The sequence below is a fragment of the Epinephelus lanceolatus genome, chromosome 1, assembly GCF_041903045.1.
Source record: "Epinephelus lanceolatus isolate andai-2023 chromosome 1, ASM4190304v1, whole genome shotgun sequence".
Lineage (NCBI taxonomy): Eukaryota > Metazoa > Chordata > Actinopteri > Perciformes > Serranidae > Epinephelus > Epinephelus lanceolatus.
The window spans coordinates 10,888,107-10,915,926 of record NC_135734.1 but is presented as its reverse complement, the minus strand read 5'-3'; the positions used below and the strand labels follow the sequence as shown (position 1 = coordinate 10,915,926).

Genomic DNA, 27,820 nt, shown 5'->3' with positions numbered 1-27,820 from the left:
GAGCTGCCATGTAGCATCCTCCTCTCGCCTTTAAAGAGAATCTTGTGTGGAAAGGCCAGCTCACCCTGAGGTCAACTTGAGGGATGCGTTGAAAAAACTCAACATCACAAAGGTTGCTTTTATAGAACAGTTGTCAACCAGAATCTTACACAATGGCTGCATTGAACTGAGATGTTTATGTGGATTACGAGTGTGTATTACCGCGTGCCGCAAGATGACAAATATGGTTTGTTGCAGGCTTTATTGTCCAACCTCAGCGAAATTGCCCCTGGAGCATTTTGACCGGCGCATTGCTCACAGAGATGTTTGTGGAAAGTGTTTACAAGAGAAAAAAAAAGACTCCCACATCTGGAGCGTGTTGATCACTCTATCCTGTCATTCATGCAGTCAATACAAAAAATGCCACAAGTCCTCTGGCACAAGCCTCACGCTATGGTTCTAAATATTGTGGTTCTAAGTACGGCAACACCATAACTAAGATATGACATGTTAGTCCTTAGTTATAATCTCTTCCAGTAACACAATCAAGTGTCTCAAAGCAACGTGAGATCCCGCAACAAAGGGCAGGTTGAACCAGCGATTTGCTCATGTCCTGGTGACTCAAGGCCAACAAGAGACTCCAAGTGGGCCACAAGCTGATGAGTGACGAGAGATTAGCTCATATGTCACATGAACGTGCACGAGTGGAACTAAAGAGTGTATCTTTGCATCTACAGTGTCTGTTTTTATGAGCTTGCATGCGTTTGCCTGGGCGTGTGTAAAGGTTGGAGAATCGTGTTAATGGGCCAGATGTTGCTGTATCTGGTTACTTGAGAAGATATCTTGTGTAGGATTTTGTGTTGAGATAGCCATTCACCCTTCATTGGCTTTTTAAAAAAAGAGAGTACAGATTTTGCTTTAGGATAATGGTGCACTTGTGTTGTTTTTGAGCTTTTGTGGGTGAAGTCACAAAATCTCTTCAGTGAGGAAACACATAAGCAGAGAGGACGCGAAGAGCCTAAGGAGGTAGCGAAGCACCCTATTTAGTGACCTTTTCTTTTCAAAAGGTGTGGGATTAGTCGACAAAAAGCAACAAAATAAATCATTCAGCCATTGAAAAAGGAAATGTATAGACAGCTCAGAGTTGTTGTTCCACATTGGTGCTTTTCATCAGATGGCAACCTGATAGCGAAGGTGGTTCATATTTCGAGGACTCCCTCTTTGTTAAAGCAAAAAGTTCCATGTCATGGTTTTTCAGGCCACAATAAGAAATGCAACGTCATGACGACATGTTTGCAATTGTGTGGGTTGCATCTTCAACCCCGGGTGATTGGGTCTGTGAACTCCGGTTTACAGTAGTGAATCAAAGGAATTTAATCCCAAGCGCCCAAAGGCAGTTTCATATTCATGTTTTGAACTTGTGGGTTGAAACCAACAGCTCGTAACTCCGACCTATTTAGCATCCTGTGTGGGACGCAGTGCATTAGAAAGCTGCAACCTTCAAGTCTGGTTTCTCATCATACCTCTCAGGAAGTAGTTTTTTTTTTTCTCCAGGCAAATACTGTGTGACATTAGTGGCTTTCACACGTTTATAGAAAAAGTTGTAGTACATGGGTTATGATATGTGCAAGGAAAAGATTTCTTCAAAATACACTAGATGTATTTAAAGAAACCATAGGTGCTTCTGAGAAGCTAAAATGATTAAAAATCAAACAGGATGTGCAGCTTTTGGTTGTGAATGGAAGCTAATTATTTTCATCAGTCAAATCTGCTGATTATTTTTAATCTTTTGATCTTTCAGTCTGCACAGAAGTCCCTAGAACCCAAATATTCTTGCTTTTCAAATGAGCTTTTGTCAGACTAACAATCCAAAACCAAAAGATATTCAGTTTATAGTGATAATAAATGAAGTGTATTATCTCAGTCAGGCATAAAACTAGAGGGAATCATGCGTTGAGCTGTGTGTGTATCTGTTTGTCTGCAGCTATTCTCGTAAACTACTGGACCAATCGGCCTAATATTTTGCATGCATATGTATGACTGTATGCTCATGAGCCTCTCATGGTTGCGGGGATTCAGAATTGTTGGAAAAACCTGTTTTATTGACTGTTTTATACCGTCATTGACTGCAAACTCCTCACTCCTCTGAAGAGGAGCCTGTTGCAGGCCACATTTTGGCCTTCATTGTGCCATCCATAGTAAAGGTTGGGCTCATTTTGAATTAGAGCATCTGCAGATCAATTTCGCTACTGATGTTAGGATCCACTAAAGTTAGGCACAATATGAAATAATTAAGTCACCATTGGGAGGCCCAGTAGCTCAGTGGGTAGAGCGGGCATCCATTGTACAAAGGCAACACCCCTGCTGCAGCAGCCAGGGGTTTGATTCCAATCTGTGGCCCTTTGCAGCGTGTCACCCTGTCTCTTTCCCTTTCACACTTTGTCTAATAAAGGCATTAAAATAATCTTTAAAAAGAAAAAACATTTTTTGTTATTCTAGCAGCCATCATGACTGTAATGGGGGGACAGTTCCATCAGCCACAGCTGCGGCACTCTCTGGCTGCCATAACTGTGACCTGGTTTTGTTCCACTTCACAGTGTCAAAGCAGAGTGTTTTGCCTGCCCTATTTTGTAGACTAGCAGATTATGTTGATTTGGTCATTTTTCCTTGATATTTTTGCTTCTGCCATAGGTAAGAAAGTAGGCTATATAGTTAAATGGGGTTTTATTTTGTCTGTTTTAGTGTGTTTATTTGTATTTCCTTCTTTGTTGTGCTGTAGCCCACAGACAATGTTAATACAGTTAAAAGTCCAGTTATGAACAACATGAATCAAAAATTTGTGTCTGTGTTTCAATTATTAGAATGCATTCATCCTCATGACTGTATTTTATTTGTATTTCACATACAGTGCCTATGAACAGGAAAACTTCATCTGCTCTGTGCAACACGCTGCAGCTCTGATATAAAGCTGAATAGAGTGGCGTAGTGGTCTGAAAGAGGCCAAAACTCTCCATAGAGCTGAAGGAAAACTGTAGAATTGGGTGATAACTCTCTGGGGTGTTGTCACAATGAGCAGCTTCACACAGTCACACAGTCATTGATCCACTTTTAATGTAAAAATATTGATTAGTGCAGCTTTAAAGATAAAATTCAGAAACTGCTCATGTTCCATTTTTTAGCATCACCGCCCTCATTTTCCATTACAGCGAAAAGAAAATGTTTTTCTCTTCCACATGAAATTTGGCTTACAAGCCTACAGAGGCAATAATTTTGACAGCCATTCACAAGGCATAGCATAACCCTGCTGTGGGGATCAGCCGCTCTGTAAAAGAACAATCATATTACATGGCGCAGTGAAAAGCACATTCACCTGAGGAGGCAGAAAACCACAGCCGCAGAGCTGTTTTCTCTTCCTGTAGTAGAGGTGTTAGTTCCAGTAAGTCTATATGGATGTAACATGTACATGATGATCCACGGCTCGTCCTTCTATAACAGGCTCTTAGCGGGGGAGTGTGATAGCAGATGGCTGTCCTCTAACAGAGCTACAGGCTGGTATGAATCAGCACATGAATGCCTCCTTGTTCAGCCGGACATTTTTCTCATAAAAACCCCGAGCTGTGTTTGCTTTCGCTAGCCCCTCCGCAAGCTGAAAAATCTCAGCACTCTGGTCAGGATCTGCCCATGTTTGCCGGGATTTCATAAATAAGTTCTGATTCAGTGTTACAAGGGGATTGGTGCGATATGAAGCGCTCTGCTCTGTAGCCCTGGCTTATTCTCATGTTTTCAGACAGCTGATTGATGTGTACTTACATGTTATTTAGAGAACGGTAACATGTTTACCATATAAATCTAATCCCAGCATTTTTTCTCTTCAGTGTCACTTGACATTGAGCAACGCTGGAACTCGGGCAAGAGTTTGTTGCCGCATTTCTTCTTACGAAAAATGACCCTCCACTTTCTCCAAGCCTCTTTGCTTGTGCAATATGACTAAGCCAATGTCACAATCCCAGAACGACCGTGCCTGAGCTCTCAGTGTGACGGGGATGTTTTCTGTGTGGGCTTCTGAGTGTGAAAATAGGAAGAGAATGGAGACGCCTGGGCTGCTGTTGTAAATGTCGCCTTGTAAATCCTCAACAAACATTCTTAGGTCGCAGAGGGCGAACAGCAACAACTACTTTAAAATAAACTGACATTGGGAGCAGCCTGTTCTAATGTGGAGGACAAGGTTGCGTGCGTTTTTGGACGGGGGGGGGGCAGGAATGTGTCTTTGCTGAGACAATGTTATATAGTGGATTACATTTGAATGGAAAAACTATTAATAGTTATTACCTGGCAAAAGTTATTATATAGAAGAGTTATTAATAGTTATTATTTGGCAGTTACCTCTGTTCATTTAACCTGTTTGAGTTGCATAATGTCTTTTTGCATGATTAACTGGAGGAAGAGCAAGAGGAATGTGGTGGGAAAATGCCAGGGGTCACTATCAAGCGTGTCTGAAATGCAAAATAGTCTGCTTTAAATACAGCACTGTATTATTGGCAAAATTGAACCTTCATCCTGAGACTTTGTAATTCACTACACCCAGATCAGCTTTATTGTGTTTGACACAACCTGCTCCCATGACTATATTGCTGCAGCTTATACTAATTAGCAAAGAATCAATGAGCTTTTGGCCTTGTGGCTCAAGTTAACTTCATTTTAGAAGTTTAAAACTTGGGGAAAAAAGAGTTTATGCCATTAGTACTGCAAAATCACGCGTCGTATCTCAAACTGCCGAGAGTAATTCACATATTTATTTAGAATATAAAACTGTGACATTCCTTTAGGCAGCACATCTGCACTTTCTTACATGTCAAGGGCTGTATGAGTTGCGAGGTTACCCATGGTGAGCCACTAAACACCTCAAACCTCCCCACGGTTACTTAAGTGTCAAGTCACCGGGCCAGACAGCTTAAAAACCAGCCAGATAGCACTTAGCAGTGACTGACAGCAACGTGAAGTGAGCTGTGTTAGAGGTGGGTCCAAAGCACGCATGTCAATGAGGCTTTATTCCTGTTTGGTGTCTGGGTCGCCTTGCAAGGCAAGTGAGATATTTGAACAGTTTGGGGAGAAATTGGAAGCAAAACGCTGCCTTTTGCTGCAAATTAGCTGCATCACTTTTTCCTGTAGACATTCCAGATTTTATTCTGGTCCCTGGAACGCTGTGACAACAAAAAGCTTAGCTTCATTACAGCTAATTCAGTAAGGGTTAGGTCAGTAATGTTCTCTATGTTTTTTATGGCAAGATGTACAACGCTGTTAGTGTTAGTTCACTGCAGCACTTAAAGCGTTGTTTAAGCTCTGAATGAAAAGGTGTACTTATGATTGATGAAATGATTGTTATTGGTTATTAAATGTTGATTTGACATTGATTATTGCTCTTGAGAACATATAATACCATTGAATCTAACAGCAGTTTTCATGTCTGAGGATGTATTATGTCACCAGTCCTTCTGGAGAAAACTGCTAGATAACAACCAGGGATGCACTGATTGATTGGCCACACATTCGGTATTGGTGGATATTCGCCATGTTGACTGCCATCAACCAATCATTTAATAAGACATTCTGTGATGGCAGTGGATGATGTTTGTCTGTTGTGTCACATCAGTTTTGGACAGGCTAAAAAGCATGTTTGGGACGAACAGAGATCTTCCTCTGGACACCCTTTGGACAAAAAGATGCTGTAAACTCACTATTGACATGTTGATATTGACAGTAGGAGAGCTAGTTAATGTTAGCTTTTAGCTGTTAGCAGCCAGGGTTGGAACTAACAGCTAACTGAAGTTGGTTGAGTTACATTATGATGCATTCAAGTTGTACTCAGTAAAAATGAGTATGGAGCGAAGGTAGATTATGATGGTGTCGTGATGTGTTCAAATAATCATGGAAAATTTAGTTTCTGGAAAGAAACTTAAATAAGGTCATTTGAAGGCAGAATTTGTTGATACCAGGGAGGAAAATATGATGTATTATATATTTAGTAAAACAAAGCTTCTAAAGCTTTTTAATAACAGTAATAAAAGTTTGATAAATTTGTATGATAGTGTAATGAAGGGCTTTATGACTTTAAAATAGTTCAATTTTTTTCTATAATGAAGATTTCTTTATTTTCCCAACACAAAAGTGGGAATAAGTAACAACAAAATAAAGAAAACAACAACAACATTGGTATCCCAGAACTGAAAAATCGATGCATCCCTAATTACAACTGAATTACATGATTGCCTAGACCCCACTGTCACTAACAAGTTGTCCCAGCACATGGCATCCTCAGCAGGATATGTGCCAAAAGTTCCCCAGGCGTTATTTCTGACCCTGAGGGCTATGAAGAACAGACATAGAAGTTATTTCCCTAAGGGGGATCACATGTTGTTTGGCATTCTTAGGCAAGAAGCAGGCCTTTGTCAGGCTCCTTATTGGATTTTGGCTCCTGTGCAGGCAGCGTGTTTATTCCCCAGATGGGCAAGCTGAATGTGGCACTGCTCTGTTTCTGCTGTCTGGCCCTAGACAGGATGAATCCACCCCAGGCTAAGCAGGCCAATCCTAGCAGTGAGTCACATTCCTGTGCCCCGTGGTCCAGCTGAGGCAGGAGCAGGACATTAAATCAAATCTAACTTTAAAGAGTCCATAATCAGCTTCTGGTGGTAGCCGCTACCCTATGCAGAGCTGGTGTTAAGAAGTGAGGACAAGCACACCTTTGTTTTCCACCACTATATGGGGGGGGGGGGGGGATTTAAGATGTGGAGTCGTCGCAGTCTAGAGATGGTGTGAGGTGAGCTTACGCCTGGCTGCAGCCAGAAAGCTGCTTTTGTCTCCGTCCCTCAACACACACAGAATATTGTATTTTCCACTCGGTTTAAACAGCTTGTGTCCTCAAAGGCAGACCGGCGCTTGATGATTTTTGTGGAGACATACAGTCTGGGTCTACTGTACATGTGTTTGCTCTGCTAGAACACAGTCTCGCCCTGCTCCTTGTTCACTGGAGCTACTGGGGTTAATTTACGGCTCCTGAAAGCTTTAAAAGGGGCAAAAATAGACAGGTGTAATTAAGGCTAATTTTCCTGCCAGTCAATCACTGGTCTTGTGTAAATGGATCAGTAACAATCGTCTCAGGTTCCTTTGCCAGCTGCTTCTCATGTCAGCCTGACCCCCAAGCATAGACTGACCACCGACTCCTAATTAACTACCCTCAATTAAACCCTAATAGGCTGATTAACAGACCCTTAGTTGTGCTGTAATGGTCCGTCGTTTCTTCCCAGTGCCCCTCTGAAATGCATCCTGACTGCAGCATGTTAATCACTGCTCTCTCTCTCTCTCTCTCTCTCTCTCTCTCTCTCTTTCTGTCTCTGGCAGGGCAGAGACTGGCTGGAAAAAAAATGGAATTATCCAACATATACACATTGCCACAAAGTACATGATAGCAGGCCAGCAGCTTATCGCTTGCCCTTTCCTCTTGTATTATCAATTTAGGATTTATATAACATTTTCTGACAAAATCATGAAAAGTGCTCTGGAATTTATACAAAACTATTGAGCAGACTGTAAAATTAAAGTCTAAGTCACTATAATTACAAAGAAACATACTAAAACACATGTACACAGTGCCCCAGTAAAGGCACAGTATGTTGTTGCTTCTCTGGTACATGAATACCAGTTGTGAAGTCAAAATTCCCATGATCCTATAGCAGCTAGAGAGTTAAGCTCTAAGTTCATTCTTTACCTTGGAAACAGCATTTGACAAAATTATGTCACCTCATGGTCTGTTAAGTAGCTGTTCTGGTGCTTTTAGTCATATTACATCATCTTTATCAGCAGTTAGTTTATCCAATTGCCATGGAAAAGAAAATTTTTTAATTTTTTTCTCTAAGCACTTTAAGAACTTCTTATCCATGTTGGCTGTTACATTGACAACACGAAAGCTAAGCAACTAAATGAACCTTGAGCAGTACCTCCAGAATTTTGCAGACTTTTTTGGATTGTCACAGCCTAACATTTCTGATTTCATGGCAGCTTTTCTAAAAAGTTGCGATGTATGTTGCAAAACAATTTTTATGCCTCTGTGCTGTTGATAACCACAGCTGGAGGCATGATGTTGTTGGGTTGTCCGTCTGTCTGTTCATATGTACATATGTCCGTCTGTACATCCATCCCATTGTTGTGAACGTAATATCTCAAGAACACCTTGAGGGAATAGCTTCATATTTGGCACAAACATTATTGGACTCAGTGATAAACTTGTTAGAATTTGTTGTTCAGAGATTAGAGGTCAAGGTCACTGTGACCTCACAAAACAGGTTTTTGGCCATGACTCAAGATTTCATATTTATTATTTCACGCTTATTATGACAAATTTTCACATAAATGTTTCATAGGATAAAATGATGAAGTGATGACATTTTAATATCCCAAAGATCAACTTCACTGTGACATAAGAATGTTCTGCAGAAATACTTTTCTGGCCATAATTCAACATCATAACTCAGGAACAGAAGAGGAGACATTTGGTTACTGAACTGATGTGTGTGAAGCATCCATGTTTTCCCAGACATGGATGTAAACTGTAAGTGCAACTTGACTGGTTCGTGGAGGCATACGATCACAAGTCAGGAATTCTAATCTCTCAATGAAAATTGCAACTTAGTGACTTTTTCTTTTGGTATAATTCATGAAAAATAAAAGGCAACTTGTTTCAGGGATAAGAAAACTGCACTATTCTGGGTTTGTGATTTATACTACACTAATGTTACCACTAACCATGCATGTGTAATCTAACTCACTCTCACCACTTGCAATAGATCTGGATGCAGCAGCCTCTGTCATGGTGATTTGTCTTGTTTTTTGTTCATGTTTCAGCGATTTTCCAGTTGTGTTTGGCAGAAGAAAACTGTTTGCTAGATCTGTTTGTGTTCCACCACAAAGTTGCACATGGTGCAAAACACTCTACCCCCGCTTTTGTGCAGAACATCAGGGAATTACCTGCATGGTCTACATCTCTAATTTTAGTTGGTAAATGTGAGATGTTTGTGTCACACACGTCTGCATCTTCACAACCAGAAACAAGGAAGTGAGTTTGGTGACATTCTGCGGGGGCACTGCTTGATTGGCAAAACTCACGGGAAACAACAATGATTGGTCAAATTTGCAGAAGAGTTGCAGTGGTTGGACAAAATTGCAATGTTGCGCGAAATTCATGGGATTTGGTTGAATTTGTGTTAGTTGTTGCAATGACAACATCCTGGAGGGGCTGCTTTAGGCAAGATTGTCAGTTCAAGAGTTGTCAAGTTCCCATGTGAATTTTTCTTTGGATCAGTTGTATTCAGTTCCCTATACCATATCTGTGTGCATTTTAAATAACAATACATCAAATGTATTTCTGCCAACTGACACCAATCTGTCCACATACCAAGAAAGGCTGAGATACCAGAGAGGCTTACATACTCTACACAGTGTAATATGTGCATCAGTGCTTTATTTCAGTCCCATGCCAATCTTCAATTCAGCTGCACTAAAAATAGCACGCCATGTCAATGCAGCTTTCTCAATATTTGAGATGATCACAGTAGAAATCTCACAAGGGAGCAAAACAGAAATAGAAAACAGTGGCACAGTCCTCAAACCACCAACTTAATGAAAGTGTCGACAGTTTTTACCAGATGTGCCCTCCATTGTGTAAACCACAGTTTAAAAGTCTGTGCTTTTAAGAAGTTGTAAATCTTTCTGTTTGGTTCTTGCTAAAGAGGAGCCCACAATCTTGTAGGCCCCTCTTACTCATTTCTGTCTGAGCTTTAGGGACAGTCAGCAGAAACAACTTGAGACAGTAAAATACTTAACCATGGTGGTTTTGTCAAATAAACTAAGAGTGCTTAACATCAGGCTCATATCAAGGTAGTTTATTCCACTTAGAGCTGATAGATAAGGGCATTATGGCAAACATAAAAACTAAATGGGGACTGGTGATTGGGGGAATGCTCCATGCGGGGAAATCAATTAAGTGGAGAAACCGGCTGCCAAGTCTCAGCAGCAGACTGAAGAATAAATCACAAGATGGTGACATGCTTGCTGCTCTGTTTGTAGAATTTCTGTTGTTACGTTTCATTGGAAACTTGTTTTTTATAGAAAGTCAGTTGAACAATGCCTACAGTCATATCTCTTTGACACAACAACTGGGTTCTCGTGAGTCTGTTTTACGACCGGTGCCTACATTATGATGATGCACGGAGGGGCTTTCCTGTTTTATTACACAGATTCCATCTCTCACTAGTTGGCGGCAGACACTGTGACACGTGTGTTTGTTTCTATGGAAATGGCTATAGGCTGGCAGTGATTTAAACATGGGTTTGTGAGGCACTGTATGATTCAACATTGGTTCCTCAGCAGATTATAGGCTATAGATTTCCCTCATCAATCAAAATGCCATAGTATGCTTGTCTTCATCTCATATGGAACCATTGCAGTTGTTGCTCCAGTGAGATGATGAAGTGGACTTCATTTCTTTTCCCACAGCCCTGTATGACTTTAATCTCAACTTGCTGTTAATCATGTACAGTAGGTTGGACTCTTTTTTTTTTTTTTTTTTTTTGCAGAGTGACATCACCAGTGCAGCAGAAAAGAGTTTTTTATAATGCTTTCCTAACTTTTTCTCTGCCCTTAAGGTCACAGTATCTTCCACTCTGAAGGACTTGGTCTGATCTGAACTCTAAAATCATGGAACTTAATTGTTTCAGAGACTGAGAATGTGTAAGACTGACTATTAACAAGGGCAGCAGGGTAATAAAAAAGTGCAGAATCAGAGCTAATGATTTAAGCATTTAAGGTAGCCGTTTCCCAGCATTCAGGTATTTAATGTTCTCAGTAAGGTACGAAGCACCTCAGGTTACTGCCTTACTGCCTTCACTGTAAAGCATCGGTTGACAGCCACAAAGCACACGATGAATGTGGCGTGGCGAGCTATATGGTCCATTCAGCAGTCTACTACACTCAGTCTCAACCTAATGCAAATGAATCCAATCAGCTCAGTGAGTTTGGGCCTTGAGTGGGTAATTCAGATCAAATTTAGCTGTCAATTGCCTATTTCGTTCTATAAATGTATAGCATATTTGAATGGACTATCTTGGTGGCAACCCAGTCGCCAGAAAGAATTTTTTGACTAAATGTTTCTGCAAACCACATATAGAAAACGGACAATGCCAACATTTGCTTCTTGCGACTAGGCTGAGGGTACAGTTGTGTAGACTGTGTTTTTGTGGCAATAACCATCTAACTTGCAGGTTGGAAAGCACCATCCAATCCCCTATTAGTAGCATTTTATGCATGTTACTGTATTTTATTTGTTTAATGGGTGCAGTACTTCTTCTGATCTAAAGCTAATTCCCTTGAGGTTAAACAAAAGTAGTCTCAACAACATGAATTTTCCAAAACAAATTGCTGCTTTACATCTGAAGTGCCCGTCTGACCTTCAGAACAAGTTTGAAGCTGTTCTAAAACAAGCCACAACAGCCTGTACACACTGCAGTGCTGCGGCCGTGGCCGATACTGCTGCCAACAGATGTTAGGTTTCATTCTGTAAGGCTCCATTAGGGCTTAACAGATGCAAAACATACAGGGTTGACATCACCGTACATAATTGTCCCTCCTGTACATGACAGATGTTCAGTAATATGTGAGCTAATTGGAAAACATCAACACACATTTTCTTTAGAGAACTGTTGCACATGTTCCTTAACTTGACATATTTATGTACAGTAGTTCTGCAGTGTAAGATCGAAACGCACACCTGCTCTTTTTCAGCTTTAACATGTTGAGTCTCTGTATAGTGAATGGTGTTGGATGCTGGTAGTGTTTGGCACCACAAGCCTATATGGTTCGACAGGCAGCGATGGGCCAGTCCTGGTGTCCGTTATCAAAATGTTTTCTTCACTCTACTGACTAATCCTGACGACACAACATGCTTTAGATGTGTTTGCCATTCTCCCCAGCCTCTCTGGAGGAGGTTTAGAGCTCCCCTCCATTCACCAGCCAACCAGTGGAACTGGTGGCCGCTGCGCTCCCTTTTCTCATGCAAATGTGTGCAAATAGAAAACATTGTTCATCAGCGTGGCTCTCCGTCTCTGTTACGCTGCTTTGCTCTGGCCTTTCTCTTGATTCCCTGAGAGAGATGTTTCCCTTTCAAGTGTTACCTCTCTGTCTCATTCAAGACTTCCTCTTTCCTTTTGACAAACAGCCTGGAGGAACGGCCGTCGCCGGCTCATTGAGCAAGCTTTTCAGCTATCAGGCAAAGGGAGAAAAAGAGAGAGAGATGTTCTGCAGGCGCCTCCTTCAGACATCCCCGATCATGTCTTTTTTTTCCTCTCCCCTCAGAGGATGAGTTATTCTATAGTGGGAAGTAAAGTGTGCTCTCTCCCAGTACTCCCCTTTCTCTTGAGTATATACAGGTGCTCTCCCTGCAAGTACACACTTCCCTGTCTTCTAATTCCACCTGCTTATATGCAGTGATATATGCCACATGTTCTGTATTACAGAATAATGAGAAAAAAAAATCATAGCTTTTTGCATCACTGAACACTGGTGGACATAGCTTGAAAGACTATAATATTGAATCACATTGTTCAGAGCCCACCTGGGAATAGTGGATTTTCTGTATTTCAGCATGAGCTTGCAGTTCTATTCAACTGTGTTATCAAAAGCATATGTTTAATAACTTGTCTCTCCCAGTCACTCTGATCCGCAGCATGTTTTGTCCTCTCCTCAAAATGGTACACCTTGTACCTGGGGTTGAATAGGTTGTGTCCACAAATTTGTGTAGATCATGACATACGATAGTGCTTAGGCAGAGGAAATATCTGGCAGGCTCAGGAGAAGCCCAGGACCACCGGCTGAGAGCACAGAGACCTGTGCCAAGGTCAACGCCAAGGTGTCAATAAAGATACCTTTACTCCCAGCTAACAGAGGAGCGCTTTGATTAGAACCTCAGCAAGAATATGTAGCATTTAATCAGAGAGGTATGCCAGAGGATGCACAGTGGCAGCCATTTTGTCTGCATCTTGGAGTGAGCTCCAAAGAGATTTCCTCCTTCTTCCCTCCATATTCCTGTGGAGCACTTGGCCAAATGCGTGATTGATATGTGCAGGTGGTAAAGGATATCCCCTAGAGTAAAAGTTCCCAGCTAACTTGAAAGAGAATATTTTCCCCCGTTGCCATCTTATGAAAACAGTAGTCTCACAGCCGAAAGCCGGAGCAGGCCAGGAAAAGAAAAAGAAGTGTAATTTAACGTCTAATGTCTCTAACTTCATGCCTATCCTGGCTGGACAATTGGCCTTTGTAAGTCCATTGTAGCCTCTTTTTTTATAACACCATAAGCCCAGCTGCCTTGGGCTTACTTTTAAATACAAGGAAATTTAGCCTTTTGTCACAACAGTTTCCACACTCCCCTCCTCTGCGACGGTTTATCCTGAAAATAAATGGAAGGAGGCTGCGGGTGCCAAGAGGAAAGATGGAAAATTATCACAGGGTAAAGCAGGGAGCCTTTTGTCCTGCAGAGTGCTGACGTGTTTCGATTTATGCGTGCAACAGTGAAAGTCAGGGGAGAGTTCACACAAGCTAAAAAGTTGTTGTTTTTTTTTGTCGGATTCAACTCTGATGCAATAATGTACCTGGTATAAAGATAAGCACCATGGTCCAAAAGGAGTGTGGATTTGGTTGTTTCCATTTGCTCAGGAAATATGAAATAATTGAATCTGCAGAGGGCCTTTTCTCTTTAAATGTTAGGGTAAAAGATAGGGAACTGTTCATCAGTTAACTGCAGAGAATATATTTTTTGACTGTTACACATGTTGGTCTATAGGTTAACTATAGGTTAATTTTGTTACTCTTCAGTTTACTGCTCTGTGGACCACTTGGGTATGGTAGGAGCTCACTAGCAGCGCGGCTCATTCATCAATTACCATGAGTAACGCAATCCTGCCTCAACAGCATCACTGAGACAGCATTACACCCGCCCTCCAGTCTCCCCACAGGTCACCCCAGTGAGTAAATGGCTCAATTTTGAGCCACAAGCCCCCTTTAGCATTGTTAAATATGTTATTAGTGTCAGCCCAGCTAGTGATGCTACAGCTAGATGCTGTAAACAATGCTAAAGGGGTTTTGTAATGAAGCTCCTTACTTGCTTTATCTGTGAGGAGACTGGAGGGTGCCCGCTATGTTATGTGGCAGTAATCGCAAATGAGTGGCGCCACTAGCTTGGTTCCACCTGACTCCAAGCCCACAGGAACAGCTCCGGGCTTTGAAGGCAATTTTACACTGAAGCCAAAAGTAGACACACCATCTATCCTTCACTTGATGCCATGAGGCCCAAAAAGACTTATTTCCCATAGACATGCATTGTGAAAGAGACATCTTTGAATCAGTACATACATTTTTTTGAGCATCTGAGCACCTGTGGAATGACACGTTTCAACAACATGATGTGATCCATTCAGTCCAATAACATTTTGAAAGTCCAGAAGAGAGGAGTGCACTTGCTTTATGGGCCCCATAATGCGCAAGATCAGAGTAATTTCATACCCGGGAAATAGAGCTTTTCTGGCTTATGCGCCATTGAGCAACATTCATAGGAATGAATGGGGGCCCACCTCCAACGCTGTGTCTAGGTCTCTTCATACACCCATGCCTCATCCAGGTGGTGTGTAGTGCAGTGCAGCCAATGCTAATGTTAGCTAACCAGTGAAGACCAGAAGGTGGCAGTAAGTTTTGTGCATGCTGATACTGCTATCTGGCTATTTATCAGCAAAGCCAACAGAAAATAAAATATTTTCAAATAATTATAGTATATAAAATACACTTAAATTTCTCCACCTCTAAATGAATAGCACTTTGAAATGTCATGCTGAAGTTCACTTAGTCGGTGAAGTGCCAGACTAAAAATAGAGGCCTCTTGTAGTTCATATTATTTTGCCTTTTTTTTTTTTTTTCTTAAAAATTAACCAGTTAATAAGTGGTTAATGGGTATCAAGCAATGGAAAGCAAAATTAACTGAACTGACATCCCTAGTCAGGGTTAGAGTTAACCAACCTAAGGGGCCGTACAAGTGCTGCCTCATTTTCTTTAAAACGCAAGGTCGGGTGCTGGGTGCTACTCGCGGTAGGTTGCGTCTTAGGTTGCCAAGCAACCTCAACAAGCACCATATCATAGCCTATTTACCTGAAATCCTGAGTGCTGAGCTGATCTTGCATAGGCCTGCTGTCATTAGGAAAATATAAACTTCTGGCAGCCCTGCACTAAAATGATCAACTTCTCCTCCGTATTTTTCCACAGACTGATATTTACAGATGAAGGGAAAGATATCTGCTGGTTGTGATAGGTTGTTCCTAGTCAAATGACATGCGCTGCACACCACTGCGTTCCAAAAGTTGAAAATAGGTGCTCAGGAACGCATGCGTGCCGCGACCACGTTGCTCTGGCGTTTGAGCATGCCGGCTGCGCACCTACATTGAAAACAGTGAATTTGAGGGAGCAAAAAAGGCGGCATGTGTACAGCCCCTAACCCTGCTTGAACTCTTGACTTCTGCTCTGTCTAGCTTTGATAAGCACAAGGTCACCACCATCTCTCATATATGACCTAGATCTACACCAGATATCTATTTCTCTTTTGTTTTCATATCGTATGGCATCATCTAGCCTTATTCTGCCAGGACACGTAGTCTTGCCGATAACAGAACAAGAACACAACATGGAAAATATGAGAGCTCAGGAATCCAGCCACCTGAAGCAGGACTGATGTAGATAAAGCAGAATTGGGCCACAATGAGGGGAAAACAGCATTGCTCTGTTTGGCTTTGAAATCCCTTTGACTTCGTTCTTTAATTTCTAACCCTGGATTTTCTATCGTCTTTCTTAGAGAGAGAGAGGCTTCGAATGAACAAGGCTGGTTTTAACACTGTGGCCTCTCTGCTCTCTAGCCATGCTATATCAGGCCAGCAGCTGCTGTCTCTCAGCAAAGGCATGCTGACTGCCGGGGCTTGGCTTCCACACACACACCGGATCTTACACAAGGCCCTTTATTTTTGGGCTTATGACTTGGAGAAAAAACCCCACAACCCCAGCTCTATCTGTGATTTTATTAGTAGAAGAAATAAAAACATTTTTTCAAGTCTGACAGGAAACCTTGAGTGTCTGGATAGCATACAGTGTTTGCTGCTTAGCTGCTGACTTATCCTGGAGTTGAAGCTTTAAACAAGGTATCTCAGGTAGAGGGTGTGCGTTGTGCTCCACGACTCACATTCCTTGAATCGGAGCCAAAGAAATGTAAGCCCTCTCCCAGCTGTCCCTTGGCACATCAAGACAAGACCTTTATCTGATTGTTGGAGAGTTTGAGCTGGTGCTGTTTGAACAGTATTGCTGCAGCTTCGTCTGTTCACAGACAACAGCCTTAAACAACATGGGGCCAGTGCCGCAGGGACTGCCACCCAGGACAAACTCCTCATGCGTAGGACTAGGTCAACATTTCAATATTGGGGTATTTCAAATGCCACAACTTGTGTTCACTCTTTAAAAGCTACTAGATTTGATGGTTGCCATAATATTTTTCAAACATTATCACTGCATGTTGAACTTGTGTGAACTGTGAACTGTGAACTGTGAAAATAAGAACCACTTGTCCAGCTGTTTTCTGTACATAAAGGTATAGGTTAAGCTAAATGAATGCTTCTCTGTCTCATCTGGACCTCCTCCCAGTCCTTTACCTCCAAGAAGCCAACTTGCTCCTGCAGACAAACCACAACCGCAGTGTATAATCCTGACATACTCTCTGGCCCCCCAGAAAAGCATTTTGCCTCCTGCAAGAAACATTTCCACTTCCAGAACTCAGCGTAATTCAAACAATAATTAGGAAATGTTCATGGCACCGACTAGCCCCGAAGTTCACGTCTCAGGTAGGGGTTAGAGAGAGAAGTGGTTCCAGACTGTTAATGTCTGTCACAGCAGAGGCAGAGGCCTGTGATTATTTTGGTGCAAAGGTCCAAATAAACCCTGTGTGGGTCACGACCCTACTGATCTGAACCAAATGTGCCGCGCTCTGCGACCTTTGTTGCAAGACTCACCGAGCAGAGTGGCTAAATGTAAGCGACAATAGTTTTTTTTTTTTCCCCACTATCGCCGTCCACCTAAGCTCTTCTCAGGCAGAACATTCCCAACTTTATCTGCGCCTCCGTTTGTGTACATAACATCATTTGTCAGAGACTCATCAGGCAGGTTTTTAGACAAATAGACATATCCTTACTTGAGCCAACCATTTGAAGGCTCCTTCAAAATGTGTCGAGACAAATGCCTTTCTCATCCATCACTTTCCATTTGCAAGTGTTAAATAAGTGGACTCGGTCTTCATGTCGCCCGCAGCTGCATTAAAACTGTAGACATCAGCATGTATGTTACACATCCATTCAAGTGAGCAAACACATTTCATTATCACTGGATTTCTTTGAAGGGTGAGTGATTCATCAAGTGGCGAAAGTCAACACTTTCAAACATGTTCAAAGCCTTAAGGTCTCCTTCAAGCTTGCTGCAGCTATCTCTCTGCTTTTTTACCACTGAACAATTTACATGGCCCTCCAAATCTAGTCAATATTTATGTAAGCGTGTACATTAGGGCCAGACCGACAGAGCTCTGATCAAACGTTTCTTTCATCTATGACCTTCCTCTGACTCAGCTCACAGAAGCCTGTAACCCGGCTGGGGGTAATCAGATGTCAGGCTGGGTGTTCGCCAGGGACTTGAGCTCAGCTTCATACATGGGGGCCAAGGCTCTTGCATCCCCCCAACCCCCGTGGCTTACCTAGCCGTCTGCCCTCGACGTTTCACTTTAGCCTGACACATTGCAGTGACAGAAGTTAAATTCCTTTCAGTGTACAGCATCTAACAAGGGATGAGAAATGGGACAGGAATGTAAGGATGGGGGCAGGATTGAAGAGTTCAGATCCATCAAGAACACACAGTAGACCTACTACGCAGATTCTTTGCAATGTGGTGCTAACGCTCACTGAGTCAAAGGAGCACCTACTGAGAGATAAAGGCCTCTTGTTTTTCAAGTCATTTGAGTTTTTTTTTTTTTTAATTAAGTTACCAGTTTAATGGTGTTGGACTATAGAAAGCCAATTAACCAACGCATCCCCTAGCTGATTTGTTTGTTTGGACTTAATAGGCTGTGTTACCTGTATAATGAAGGTCAAAAATGGCTCTTTTGGTTGTAAAGGTTGCTGACCCCTGAACTAGGTCATGTGCCACTTCACATACGATGGTTGTAAGCAATATGCCTTGGTAGTTGACGCCAGCTTTCGTTCTTTTTCTGTACTCCTGTAATTGTAACATCCATTTATGTAACCATAACATATCTAAGAATAGCTAAAACATGGCTCTGCAGGATAAGATAAACAAATCTTTACCTTTTTGCGTTGAGAAGAGCAGGCCAACACTATGAGGTCAAGGGATATAAAACCGGTACTGGCAAGGCAAGAGCTATCTATAAAATCTCACAGAAAGCTTTTTATTCTAGCACTCTGAGTTTTCAGACAAGAAAAAGGGATTCACTTTGCTATTAGTGTCTCTGGAAATGTTTTCTCAGATGTTTTTGCACTCATTTGTCTGGCAGTAAAAACACAAAAATCACCGTCATTCATAAATGGCTGCTGTGGTTATGTGTCTTCGTCCTGTTTGAGCCTCGCTCGGCTGTGTTTTGCGGCCCATGAATTAAATTACATGATGCAGAAACTCTAGGGGGCCAGACTGGAGACTCCACTCACTCAGCGGTGAGGGGCGGTGAAATAACTCTCCTGGTTTGCCTTTTCCAAGAGAATTTCTGTGCCATCGCACTGAAATGACAAGTAGCTGCTGACTTTGAAAGCCTTGCTCTCTCTCAGCCTTTAGTGTCTCTTTCGCTGTTTTCTCAGATGGTTCTCTCCTCATCTTGAGCACACATTTGTTCTCCTCCCAACCTCTGATTAATCAAGTATGACTCTCTGAGGAAAAAATGCAACTTGGTGGTTTTGATGCTCCGGTTCTTGTCGGTGTGTCCAAATGTGGAATGTTTAGAGCTAAATATTAAGTCTGGACTTTTGGGAAAAGTGAGTGTCATCCCATTTAAGTGTCCGTCATTGAATAGCCCCATTGTAATCTCACATTCAAGCATTCAGAATTACACAGTAAAACCAAACCAAGGCCATTAAGTTGTAACTTGACAGACACATGCGACTTAAAAAGTACACCCTGTTAATGAAGTGCAGCGTAGTGTGATTTTCCCAGCATGTGTCAGTGGGCTAGCAGCTCAGCACTCTCCATAAAGCTCACTATTGTGGTAAAGAAAAACTTGCATGGGAGAGGTTCAAGTGCCAAAAAGAGGGTTCGTTTGGGGAGAAACACCGCTCAGCTGCATATCATTTACATCACTTAAACAAGGATTACAGTAATCTTCAATTCGCATCACCTGGTTGTAGTGTCACCCTGCTCCCTTCTGTTGTCGTGTCTCCTGAGGAAACCGTCACACGGGCTTTCACAGCTGACTGAGCTGTTTGTCCAGCTCCTACACAAAGAGGAAAAGTCAACCCAGAGAGTAAAACTGCACTCCCCTCATCACAACAGCAAGAATCACCCAGCTGGAACCAGAAGAAGGACCGCTGGCCCGCAAACACATGATTCACTTTTGTCAATTAGCTTGTTCTTTCAACAAAGCTTTTTATACCTCCTCAAAAATATCTTGCCTTTGTGCTGTTCATTCCAGAGCTTAATCTGTAAATCATAAACAAGCATGCCTTAAAGGAGAAGCCCAGGGCCCTGACAAAAGAATGAGGAAGGGGACATGTCAGGAGACAGTGATCAAGAAGATCTGAACATCTAGAGGACTAAACTCTGAGCTGAGTTCAAGCAGATTACATGTTCAAATGATAAGAACACAAACCTTTCTCTTTGACACATATAACCTGCACCATTTAGCCATAAATCAGCTGTTTATATAAATCACGGTTTTGCTTTGGTTCTTAGTCTTTGTGCCAGAATCTTACCATGTCAAGCTTAATTACTCATTTGTCCATGTCTTTACCCCAAGGTAGCGCAATATGGAAATAATGTGGTACTGCATGCTCAAGGAATGCAACATATAGACATTTGGGTTTTTGAAACTATAAAGAAGCCTGTGTGTGTGGCTCAGGTTTGTAGGATCTGTCACAAGTACAACATGCTTGGTATGGGAGATTAGAGACTTGGGAGAAATGAGTCTTGTTTTATGGCACTTCTCCCCTTGCATAATGTTACCGAATTGCTTCAGAATTCTGCAGTGGAGTACCCTTTGTGTGCTTGGAATATCAATACTTTTGGCTTTCTATTTCATAAACTAAAAATTTGGAGGTAATTAATCAGCTATTAGCTTTTCCTGCTCTAAACGGTCGATATTATATCAGCCTTTAAAAATTGGTAGACCTCTACTGATAAACAAGTGTGACATTACAAGCTCATCAATTCTGTACAAAGACTGTTGAAGTACTGAGAGGAGCTTTGTATATTGTAAAACAAGAAGGCACAAAAGAAGGAATGGTGTATGTCTGGTCACTGTAGGGAAAGCTTGAGAAAACATTTCTGTACAGCTTCCCATCTGGAGCACAGAGAAAAAAGGCTACAGAACCATGTTGGCAAAAGAAAATATGAGAGAGACAAAGAGGGGAGTGGAATTAAAACAGGATCTCCCTATTCCTGCTGGTTAATTCAAAAGCCGCGGTGCCTGGAGGCTGTGTGTTGGCTCTCTGTCTGCTGTATTGCTCTAAGGGCCAGATCCCTCCGGTTCTGCTTATCTAAGCACATCCAGCATGGTCCAGTTTTTGACCCACTGCTCACTTTCAGCCCCGGTGTTTTCTCCTTTCAGCTGGATGTGTGGTCCATTGTGAGTGTGGTAAAAGGCTGGCAGCATAGGGACCACCAAAGTGAAGGCAAGGCCCAGTGGCCTGTATCAGCAGGGGAGGCCAGTCAGGCCTGCACCGGAATCCAAATGTCATGATATTAAACACCAATCCTTTTCTTACATACTTACCTATTTACCTACCGCTGTTTACTTACCATCCATCCATCCATGGTTCATCACTGTGTAAGTGGTACTAACTGTCAGTCAGTCACATATTGGAGAATTGAGGGATGTAATGTTGCCTCCTTTTCAGTAGATAAACATGGCCAATCTTTGAGGTAAATGCTCTTTTCCATTACATGGGCGATTTGATTTGCTAGTAGCTAATGAGATGTTTCCAGCTGAGGTAATGCTGGGATCAGACTACATCATATTTCTGCCTGTGAACATGATAACTGTGTCAAATTGGGCGATGACACAGTTATAAATTCTTGTCTTGTCTTGTCTTGACGACATGTTTGATCCGACTCATCATATCTTTCCATCTTTCATGACTTTGAAAGTGGCCTTGGACCTCTTTCCATCTTTCATGACTTGCGTGACATATGCAGGTGATTGGAAAAGGAGGGACTGACTTCAATGATCCATAGCAGCACTAACAGCATTACTTTTCCTTAGCTTTGCCATGTTTACCTTGTTCACAGTAGAGTGCTCTGTGCTCCTATGGGTCAATGTTAAACAAGGGAATAGGACATTGTGAGGCTTCCAGGATGCTGCTTCACTTCCATTATGATACACGTACACAGGATAAAACAAACAATTGAAGCACTAGAAATTCAGTTTGCATAGTCTGTTGGGTCGGTTCATATTTTGTCTGATTCTGGCATAAAATATTTTTTAAACATTAGCTAACTTACTTTATATTTGCTAATGTGTATCGTTATTATTTACTACTATTTTAAGCCGTGCATGCACTACACTGATGATATGGATGTGTATCTCACATATGTATGCTTGTTTTCGCTATCTTGTCATCCGTGCTTGTTGAGTATGAGCCACAAAAAAAACAGGTCCCCGCAAGGCCTGTCACAATAATGACGTGATTAACTCATTGTATGATATATAGACGTGACCTCGATCATTTTGCCGACCTTGATATTTCCCGTCCAGTTTACATGTGTGTTTGTTTACATAAGCATGTCACCAACATTTAAGCCAACATTATGCTGGAATAAACTGTAGGATTTTCCTGACAATAATAAGACTTGGGCCTAGCAAGACGACACAATGTAGCTTAGCGGTAGCCTGCAGCTGCACTTTTTTAGTGGAAGACATAAAGTCCTAATAGTCGTTAGCTGGCCAACCCCTGGCAACGAGCCAAAAAAGTCCATAGTTTGTAGTTTTACCTAACAAAAATTTCATCCTCGACGCTATACATCCATCAGCAAACCGCCCGGCTCCTAGGCTGTCCACTCCTGGTAGCTGAATGCAGCACAGGCTGTATTATGGAGGTAACCACAGTATTCCCAGAGCTTTGCTACACAAGAGGCATCACCTGGTTTTGTTTCTTGGCCAAATTTTATATTAAGTCTCAAACTCAGTACTTTTGTGCTACTCTTGTAATGGTTCCAAAAATTAACACACATTTTTGCATGTTTTAACAGGTTTTAAAGACGTTTAGAATAAATGTTACATATTATTGTTGTATTCCAGTTCCAATGTCTGTTCATTGCTCTTTCAAAGGATGTACTTGCATTATAATGCTATTATATTGTTTAATCAGTGGCATAAAATGGTCTTGAAATGACAATAATATAGTTTATTGCAGTTATTTCTGAGACAAGATAACATCCAAGAAAAGTCATAACAGGCCTAGTCCACGCTCATCGAAACGTTATAATGTCATGCCCCCAGTGGTCAAAACGCCACATGGTTCCTTTAAGCTGCAATACAGTCATAAAAAATCATTAAAATAAACCCATGTTATCCTCCTAAGTCAAACTTGTTTCTGTGGGAATAAAGTCTCATCCCTGCTAATGGAAACAATGTACAATGTAATATTCACATATCGTGTGTACTTCTAAGCCTGCAGCCCTCCATACTCGATTACCATAATAATGCCCATGCTTGTGTATTTTTGGTGATTACTGGATCGCACTGAGCTTGGCAAGGTTACTCTTATGCTCTATGACAGATCTGCAGCCATATTCATTTGCTTCCAGCTCACATGCTGACTCATCCAGCCTTCACAGCTCTGGATGGGAGCAGCTGGGAGGCTCACATGTCGCAAACACATTATTAATGTGTATGTGTATAACAAGACTAACTCTGCCAATAGAGTTCTCAGTTACCACTATGTCCATATCCTTCATGTGTCAGTTGGATCTCTTATCGTTTTGAGTAACGAGCCTCAGACTAATGGATGTTGTGGTGGGAATAAAGTCCTGTTCTGTTGCCTATCCAAACATCAGTTTTCAAACTAGATAAGTGTTCATATTTCATCCCATTGATGTCAGTGTTCTCGTTAACTTTGTGTGATATCACGATCTGGTATTTAATTTTTGGAAACGAAACACCTTGGCATAAAGTAAAAGGAATTTAATTTTTACAAGATTCTTTAAAGAGATTTGTTTTCAGAACTGCGTCCCATTTTTCACTCCAGATTTATTTACTAGTTTGCCTCTCACTGCTTTTCTGAGCATTTTAGCACCATAACGATGGCTTTGGTTGCATGAACAGCTGCACACAAGACACAGCTTTGGAATTTTTTTTTCAGTTTTGGATTGATGGTTTGCCAGTGTAGTCATTTACTCTGAAATTTAGACTTATCTCACCTCATTTTTTTGGATTGTTCACATAATAAAAGAAAATTGGGGTTGTTACTAGCTGCTGACTCTGCGTGTCACACTCAAAGCTCCCCCAAATCAAGTCCTCGGCTCACATTGACAGCAGTGATGACACAGGCCCATATGACACCATACCAGCCTGTGATATGCTTTTTGTCCACAGAACAAGAGAGTGTTATTCCACACATTCCAGAGCGGAGCCTCTGTTCTCTCAGGATGACCTTCAACTTATCTCTCCATCAGAGCATGTCTGGGAGGGAGAGGAGTGGTGGGACAAGAGAGCAGGGGTAGGGGTGAGGGGTACAATTTCTCTCTCTCACACACACACTCATAGAACTGGTCTAGCTTGTTGGCGAGCCAAGAAAACCCACAAGACTGGCTGTGTATTATTGTGCTGTATTATTCTCTGTTTGTGTTTGAGTCTGTAACTCTAAGGAATTAAATCTTCTGTGTGTGTGTGTGTGTGTGTGTGTGTGTGTGTGGTTTATGTACGTGTGTGTGTTCTTGGGTTTTCATCTTTGTGAGAGCCAGTTTGAGCTTTAGACCTTTGGAGTCAGACAGTTTTGTGAAGTGAAGTCATTTTGGCCTATTCCCACTGGTGTGAGCTTCTATTTTAGGACTAAGCCTTGGGTTTAGGGCTTAATTTAGTTTTAGGTTTACCATAGAATGGGAAATTAATCTGATCGTCAACCCAAGCAATCAAGCTCTCACGTCACGAGGTGAAATGTAGGTTCCAAAGTGGTTGAGGGGGGCTCCTTTGGACAGCTATCTCAACTTTCATTTTGGTCTTTCTGGTTGCTCCAGGCTTCCCACACAGAAAGCTGACTCGAGAACTTAGCAGTGGTTGCCAAGGTTGTCCCCCTCCAGTAGAAGAGGTTCCTGACAGTTACTGCATGTACTGCTGTAGATCAGATTGTGGTGGTTTCAGCAGATCTGCGCACTCACGCACACGTTCCGACTGGATAGGAAACAGTCCTGGCGTCCCCACTACAACCTTTCAACTTCAGGCTTCCACTTTTATACTCAAAATGTCAGCTTCACTTTATTAAGTCATTTCAGCCCCATACGATCCAAGAACAGCACTAAATCTGTCACTCGTGCGGCGCGCAGGCCAAGAAAGCGTAGAGCTGTGTTGCTAGAATATTACCTCTTGTCACGGTAATGGAGTCATTTTAAGGGAGCGGAACAAGGTGGGGAGACCGCCGCCGGCCTCGGCTCTGTGGGGTTTACTCTCCAATCTGATCTGGTATCTGTTTTTTTGCTGCTTTTGCTGTGCTTGACCAGATATCACAACAAGATTTACTGCTACTGGATTATCTCTGCCCAACCAGAACAAAACATTTTGACACATGAGAAGGTGAATGTGCATCAGAAAACCATTTTCCTACTAACAGTTAAAGAGACATTTCACCCAGAATAAAAAAATGTGTATTTTTCCTCTCCTGTAGTTTATCAGTCTAAGTTGTTTTGCTGTAAGTTGCTGAGTGTTGGAGATACTGGCTGTAAAGATGTCTGCCTTCTCTCCAGTATGATAGAACTAGATGGCACTCGGCTTGTGGTGCTCCTACCACCAAAAAAATACAACTGAAAAATTTAACAGCAATGTCTCTTTTCAGAAATCATGACCTGGTTACTCAAGATAATCCACAGGCCTTTTGTGAGCAGCTTCATGAAGGAACTATTTTCTTTCTATTGAACTACACCCACCAACCGTAACACCACACAGTAAGAGGCGTGCTTCTACTCATGGATGAGATGCTCCTGCTCATGACAGCACAAAATGTAAACATTAATGCTGTCCTCCTTGGCTTAGCTGTAACATCAGGCCCCCATGACGTTCGCCAGACTTTAAAGCCAATTTGACATAGTGGCCAAGCCATGTAACTACAACTTCTGGGTATGTCATTTGGTACTGTTGCACCAGCAAATACTTTTTACAAATAGACTTACATTGTGAAAGAGACGTTTGTAAATTAGTGAATACATTTTTTTTGAGCATCACACCCCTGCGAAATCACTTATTTCACTATCGGGATTTGATGCATTTGGTATGATAACATTTTGAAAGTCTAGAAGAGCAGCGCAATTAAGTAGTTTTATTCCCATTCAAGTTAGTGGAGGGCTAAACTGGAAGTAGCCAGCCCAACGGGAATGAACGAGGCACCTCCTCCAAGGCTGTATCCAGTTCTCTTTATACATCCATGTGTAACATTTGCTTATTCAGTGGTGCTAGGTGAGCTAGCAGTAGACGCACACTTTCTTCTGCATGTTGATATGATTGGAAGGTGTAGTGTGGTAAAAAGAAAATAGTTCCTTGATGAAGCTCGTCACAACAAGGCCTGTGGATTATCTTGAGCAACCAGGTCATGATTTCTGGAAAGAGACATTGCTGGTAAGTATTTCAAATGTATTTTTGGTGCTTTGAGCACCATAAGCCAAGTGACATCTAGTTCCGTTGTATTGGAGAGAAGGCAGATGTCTCTATGGCTGATATCTCCAACACTTGGCAACTCACAGCAGAACAACCTAGATGGATAAACAGCACTACAGGTAGGAGAAAAAATATGTATTTTAGATTTTGAGGTGAACTGTCACTTTTAAATCCCAAGCACACTTGCCACGTGACTGTAGGGATGGAATATAGCCTAGATAAACTTTTACCACAGAGGTTGTTAGATTTAATATATTGGGGTACATCTGCCAGTAGTATACAAAAAACAAGTGAAACAGAGAGGCTGAGGTATCAGGTGGTGCTTAGCTTTGTGTTCTTGTTGTTTCACACCACTACTCCAACTGACAGATTGAATTTCTTCACACTCCTAGCAACTATATGCCTGCAAAAACAAAGTTACCCAAGAACAATTTTGCTGTTATGAGTTCATTTTTAGTTTGAATAGGGGATAACAGCAGTTCAGCAGGGAGTTGTGAAACTTGTAATGAACAAAGGAGCACATTATGCTGTACACATCATTAGCTGTCGGGATGGATGTGGAGCTCATTGTGAAGTTAAACCAGAGTAGCACCTCTGATGCTCTCCCTGGTAATGTAAATAACTGAATTAATACTGCCACGCATAGTTTTTCTGTTTGCAACTATTATGTAGATGTTAATGTGCCAGTGTGTGTGTGTGTGTGTGTGTGTGTGTGTGTGTGTGTGTGTGTGAGGGTCCAACTAAAGCCCTGTAGACTTCTCACATAAGTCCCTCTTACGGCCCTGTAAAGCCTGATAGCCAAACGCCACACGGCTAATTGGAGAATGTGTGTCTGTGTACTCGGCTACAGCCGAGGTCGCAGGGTGTCACAACCCGGCTAATCAACATCAACTGCTTGCAAATTACCAACACATGCTGCCTAGTTAGTGTAGAGTGTGTGAAGACAGACAGACTGATGAGCTAGTGCAGAGCGGGAGTGTGTGCCTGAGACTGAGTCGATATCTTTTATTTTTGATTGTTAGCACTCACAGCTTGTTATCATTTCAGTCGCTCCCATTTTTGCTCCACTATTGTTAAGAAAGCAGACTGAAGTGTAATTGACTGACAGATTTCTTCTCTTTTAAAAAAACAACCTGTGGATTTGAAAGACTTTTTATTTATTTTTTTATTTGATTCTGCAAGATCTGCCGCAGTGCAGATAAAAACAGTTTCTCTCAGTAAAATAGCAGAGCTAAGAAGAGGCCCATTGCCATTTAATATTATGCAGGGATGAGTCCCAGAGCACATTACACATTTGTCAAAACCATGAACAGCTAGTAGCTCTGAGCTCTCTGGGTAGTGCTCTGCCTACTGAAAGCTGCCCAGATGGCTACTTCACAACCACCAGAAAATCGGACTTGGAGGTGACTCAGCACTCAAGTTCCAAACAAAACCCAGTGTGGATTTTAGCACACTTTCCACTGCTGTTAGCTACCACTGAAGGTAAAGAGAGGCTTTTTGTATGAAGCACAATGCCCAGTGGTGGTGGACCTATTGAAAACCACACTGTCCCCGTACTGCTGCTCTCCTAATTAGCTCCTCGTACTTTCAGTCATGATTTAGGTCTGGACCCCAAATCCCCCTGTTCCCCCACCGGAGACCATAAATCTG

At 42.0% G+C, this 27,820-nt stretch overlaps 1 protein-coding gene across 2 annotated transcripts in view; it reads left to right on the top strand.

Moving 5' to 3' along the window:
• Window positions 1-27,820, top strand: part of pdzrn3b (PDZ domain containing RING finger 3b) — a 114,868-nt gene that overhangs the window by 11,713 nt on the left and 75,335 nt on the right. The window lies entirely within an intron of this gene.